Raw genomic sequence first — 6563 nt, 5'->3', positions numbered from 1 at the left:
ATAAATCTCGACTATGGATACTTTAAGAATAATGTCCTTATGTTTAAAGGGATCTCATGATTAAGTCACACTTAATACATTAAACGGACTAGCTATTCTAGGGACTTTATTAAACAAACATAATAAAGAAAAAACATTTTATTATTAATAAATAATTCAATACAAGTACCAAAAGTATTGGCCTCTAGGGCTTACACCAACAATCTCCCACTAGCACTATAGCCAATTAGGCATACCCCAAATACCCATAGATCTAGTATGGCCATCATGCTTCTGCTGTGCAAGAGGCTTTGTCAGTGGGTCAGCAATATTGTCAAGTGTAGGTACTCTGCATATTTTCACATCTCCTCTATCTATTATCTCTCGAATGAGGTGATAACGCCTAAGTATGTGTTTGGATCGTTGGTAAGGTCTAGGATCCTTAGCTTGTACGATAGCACCATTGTTATCACAATAAAGACCAATGGGATCCACAATGTTGGGAACTATGCCAAGTTCACTAATGAATTTTTTGATCCAAACAGTTTCCTTTACTTCACTTGAGGCAGAAATATACTCGGTCTCGGTTGTAGAATCAACAATTGTATCTTGCTTTAAACTTTTCCAGCTCACAACGCCACCGTTTAAGCAAAACACATAACGAGATTGCGATCTAAAGTCATCCTAATATGTCTGGAAGCTATCATCGGTGTATCCAATTACAACAAGCTCTTCATGACCTCCATATATCAAGAATGAGTCCTTAGTCCTTCTCAAATACTTAAGGATATTCTTGACAGCTACCCAATAAGCATCATCGGGATCAAATTGGTACCTATTCGTTGCACTTAAAGCATACGAGACATCTGGTCGAGTGCATAACATGGCATACATGATAGATACTATTACAGATGCATATGGAATCTTATTCATGCGATCCCTTTCTTCCTTAGTTGAAGGGGATCATGCATATAAAGCGTCTCAGCACTTTATCTATGTATGTACTCTGACTTAGACCAAGCAGTTTTTATGATCTATCTCTATAGATCCTGATTCCTAATATATAGGCGGCTTCACCTAGGTCCTTCATAGAAAAGCATTTCCCTAACCAAGACTTTACTTGTTGTAGGGTAGGGACATCGTTTCCAATGAGTAATATGTCATCTACATATAATACCAGGAAGACGATCATGCTCCCACTAACCTTCTTGTAGACACAAGGCTCATCTTCATTCTTGATGAATCCATATTATTTGACTGTTTCATCAAAACGAAGATTCCAGCTTCTGGAAGCTTGCTTCAATCCATAGATTGATCTTTGTAACTTACATATCTTTTGAGCTTCTTCTGGTATGTCAAATCCTTCAGGCTGTATCATGTATACATCCTCAAGAAGATTCCCATTAAGGAAAGAAGTTTTAACATCCATCTTCCATATTTCATAATCATGATATGCATCGATAGCAAGTAAAATCTGAATAAATTTAAGCATTAAAACTGGTGAAAAGGTTTCATCATAGTCAACCACATGAATTTGTTTATATCCTTTTGCAACCAGTCTTGCCTTATAGGTATGTACCTTACCATCCATGTCAGTCTTCTTTTTGAAGACCCACTTGCATCCTATAGGGTTAACTCCTACATGAGGCTCTACCAAGGTCTAAACCTAGTTTATGTACACGGAATCCATTTCAGATTTCATGGCTTCTAGCCACTTCTCAGACTCGGGATCAGTTATGGTCTCTTGGTAGGTCACAGGCTCATCTTGATCCATGAGTAATACATCACCTTGATCAGTTATGAGATATCCATATCTCTCAAGTAGGTAACGTATCCTTCTTGACCTACGCTAGTCTTGTTCTACTTGAGCAGGTTGCTCTTCCATAATTACTTATGTTTCCTTCTCTAATTCCTCCATAGGTGTATCAATGCTTTGTGATTCTTGAATTTCTTCAAGTTCTACCTTCCTCCCACTGATTCCTTTTGAAATGAAATCCTTTTCTAGGAAAACTCTAGTTCGAGCGACAAACACTTTTCCCTCAGAAGGATTGTAGAAGTCATACCCTCTTGTTTCTTTAGGATATCCCACAAATAAGCATTTGTCAAATTTGGGTTCAAGCTTAGTTGAAATTTGTCGTTTCACATAAACTTCGCAACCCCAAATCTTCATGTAAGACATATGTGGTTTCTTACCACTCCGTATCTCATATGGTGTCTTCTCAACCTTTTTGGATGGAACACAGTTAAGTGTGTAAGCTACTGTCAATAGTGCATGTCCCCAAAAGGAGTTTGGAAGATCGACGTGACTCATCATGGATCGGACCATGTCTAACAAGGTTCAATTTCTTCTCTCAGATACACCGTTCCATTGGGGTGTTCCAGGAGGAGTAAGTTGGGATTGAATCCCACACTCTTTCAGATGGTCATCAAACTCTAGGCTTAAATACTCACCACCTCGATCTGATCGAAGAGTTTTAGTATTCTTACCTATTTGGTTTTGTACTTCATTCTTGAATTCCTTGAACTTTTCAAAGGACTCTGATTTGTTTTTCATTAAATACACATACCATATCTACTGAAATCATCAGTAAATATGATGAAGTACTGAAAACCTCCTCTGGCTGGTATGTTCAATGGTCCACATACATCAGTATGTATGAGGGCCAAAAGATCATTAGATCTTTCACCTTCTTCTGTGAATGGAGACTTTGTCATCTTTCCAATTAAACAAGATCTGCATGTCTCATATGATTCATAATCAAAAGAATCCAAGAGTCCATCTTTATGGAGTTTGGAAATGCGTTTCTCATTTATATGGCCTAATCGACAATGCCAAAGGTAAGTTGGTTTTAACTCATTAGGTTTCATCTTTTTAGTATTAATGTTATAAATAGGAATTTCAAGATCAAGGACATATAGCCCATTGTTCATTTGTGCAGTAGCATAGAATATATCATTCAAATAAATGGAGAAATAATTTTTCTTTATTATAAATGAAAAACCAAACTTGTCCAAACAAGAAACAGAAATAATATTCCTGCTAATTGCAGGTACATAATAACAGTTCTCTAACTGAATTATTAAACCACTAGGTAAAGTCAATACATAAGTTCCTACGGCTAAAGCAATAACCTTTGCTCCATTTCCAACTCGTAGGTCAACTTCACCTTTTGCCAAATCTCTACTCCTTTTTAGACCTTGCACATTGGTATAAATGTGAGAACCGCACCCAGTATCTAATACCCAGGATGCAGAAGTAGATAAATTAATTTCAATAACAAAAATACTTGAAGTTGAAGTCTCTACTCCATTCTTCTTATCTTCCAGGTACTTTGGGCAATTTCTCTTCCAGTGTCCGGTCTTACCCCAGTGGAAGCAGATGTCTTCCTTTGCTATTCCTCCATTAGACTTCAAACCAGGAGCTGTGGGTTTGGGTTTCACAACTTCCTTGACTTTCCATTTATCACCCTGCTTGGTGGGTCTTTTGTTTTGTCTCTTCCCATTTTCGATCATCAGAATTGACTTCCCTTTTGACTTCAGATTCTGCTCAACAGTTCTTAACATGGCTAGCAGTTCAGGAAAAGATTTATCCATATCATTCATATTGAAATTAAGGACAATTTGACTGAAGCTATCTGACAACGATTGCAAGATCAAATCAATCGCAAGTTCCTTTCCAAGGGAAAAACCCAACCTCTCAAGGTTCTCCACATACCCAATCATCTTGAGCACATGAGGACCTACAGGGGCTCCCTCAGCTAACTTGCCTTGAAAAAAGGGCTTTTGAAACTTCAAACCTTTCATGCCTTGCCTGCTCTTGATAGAGCATCTTCAGGTGTTCGATCATATCGAACGCTGCCATGTTCTCATGTTGCTTTTGCAACTCTGAGTTCATGGTAGCTAGCATGAGGCAAGCAGTTTCATTGGCATCATCGACATGCTTCTTATAAGCATCTCTTTCTGCCTTAGGTGCAGAACTAGGAGGTTCCTCTTTAGGAACAGGTTTCTCCAAGACATACAATTTCCTATCATGTTTGAGGACAATCCTCAGATTTCGGTGCCAATACAAAAAATTTGCCCCAGACAATTTTTCCTTATCAAGGATTGAACGTAAAATGTTGTTAGAGGTGTTCATTGTCATGGTAATCTACATGAAAAATATGAAAATATAAGTATCGATAAAATAATATATTTAATTAGGCCTTTAATTAAATATGTTCCCACTATTTTACTCAAAACAAATGACCCTCATCATTTGATTCAGAAAATTCCGTTGGAAGATTTTCTAGTGGGTCGAGATCCACATTTCACTTTGTTTTAAGTCCACGTAGGCAGATACACAAAACTGAGTTATTTAGGTAGGAACTCCTTCCAATTGTATCTAATACAACTCTCGAATATTTTAGTTGGGTGAATAACTCCTTATTCCAATCCATTACATGGATCATTTCCAACTCTTGCTTCTAAACGTATATAATCTTATTATAGTTTGTTTACTTAAGTTTGACCCATTGTTTTAGCAATTGGATATTGCAATCATCCCATCACACCTTACTAATATATAACATGCACCTCGCGTAGGCGAAACCTACATTATTCAATACTAGTCTTGATGAGTGCTAAAACTTGGAAAGCATAAACTTAATATTTAATTTGAGGGAATTTACAATTATTCTGATCTCACCGACTTATTTATCATATAAATCGTCTCTCACATGCATCAACATACATTCATATACATCAACATACATACAAAATGAAACAATTATGGCCCCTAGCGCAATTGTTCTCCAAAGTCAATGATAGAACCTAAGCTAACCTAATAACGATCTAAACTTCTCCAAGCAAGATCTTCAAGGTTGTCCTCTTTTGATATTGTATTCTTCTCTTTCTTCACAATATTACATTACATAAAAGAAACTTCTTTTACATACGAGGGAGTGAGATGAGAAAAGAAGTTACATTAAGAGATTAAAATAGAGGCACGACACGCAGGTCGTATTTTAAAATCCCAAAACAAAATAAAGAAAAACTAAGGCCATAACCGATCACCACAAGACAATAATAATAAACACATTATTATTATTATTAATTTAAATTTTGTTAATTAAATAAACCAAATTAAACTTCGGCGACTGATCACACTACGCAGAGTTAGCTGGAGGTTCCGCTGATCACACTACACATAGAAGTTCAAACGCCTCCTTGAAAATAAAAAAGATACGTTACATTTTTTAATATGGTTCTAATGCGCACCATTATTTATTTTTTTAGAAATAGAAATTACATATTACCTCAGTTTTAAAAACTGAGGAGACAATCAACTTATTATCTCGGTTATTCAAAAAATCTGAGGGGAAATACAATTTATGATACTTTTTTCAATTATTATAATTTTTTTGTAAACTAAATGATATATCCCGTCGGTTTCCTAAATAACCGAGGGTGAAGATAAGTAGCATTTTACTATAAAAGCGCCCGTTAAACAGATTTTATCATAATCCAAACTTATATGTAGCCGCTCCAAACTCGAACGCATCATTCTTTTGGGATCCATCTCATAAAATGGTGTTGATATTGTTGTTGTATTTAGAAGCCTGTAGAAGTTCTCCATGATGGATGCAAGTGCAGAAAAACATTTTTTCAATATTTGGAACAAATAATTCCATTAGATGTTGGATGCATTCAATGGTTGGACCAGATAACTCCTAGAAATTGGATGTGTGTAATATTTGGACCATATAACTTCTTACACTAAAATTATAGTTTTGTTGTATTATTGTTTTCAATATTCTATGTAAACTATGTAATTTAAAATATAATAATAATCATGTTCACTTCAGTTTTTAACAAAACCGAGGGGATAACTTAGCGTGAAACCTAAGCAAATATTTGTCGTTTATTTCATGGTTATCAATGCTTAAGACACTACTATTAGTGATCCGTGTGAGACCTAAAAATTTTACATTATAAAGGCCTTATGATATCTAAAATTGTTAAAGAAACGTCCTGAAGAGCTTGAAACTATCTACATCTTTCACTTTAACTTTTGCCATCAGGAGTTCTCTATGATGGATTGCAAGTACAAGAAATTATCTGGGTTTAAGGTTTGTATTTTTAAATATTCATCTGAGCAGAAAATCATTTATTTTTATATCATTTTTTATCTAATCCTTTATTTTGTTTTATATCAGAAACAAATAATTGCAAGGTGAAGCATTTGACCTTACCCAAATATCAAGGATTCGAAGATCCAACATATAATCTTCAGGGATAAATTAATTTTTATTCTATTATTCTATGTAAACAATGTAATATTCTGGGTAAACATTATAGTTTGCAAAACATTTTTTTTTAATTTTCTATGTAAACAATGTAACGAATTTCAATTAAAATAATAATAATCTATCTTACCACTCGGCTTTATTGTAAACCGAGATGTATGAGGCGTTAGTTTTGTAAATAATAAAAATGAAGATGTTGGGGTTCAAACTCAAGTTCAAATTAATTTAACCCTCAGTGTTTAAATAATCGAGGTGGTAAGACGTTACTTTTTATGACACCCTTTGTTACCTCGTTACTGC

The sequence above is a fragment of the Lathyrus oleraceus genome, chromosome 2 (genome assembly GCF_024323335.1).
Source record: "Lathyrus oleraceus cultivar Zhongwan6 chromosome 2, CAAS_Psat_ZW6_1.0, whole genome shotgun sequence".
NCBI classification, from domain to species: Eukaryota; Viridiplantae; Streptophyta; class Magnoliopsida; order Fabales; family Fabaceae; genus Lathyrus; species Lathyrus oleraceus.
Note: the sequence above shows the minus strand (reverse complement) of the source record.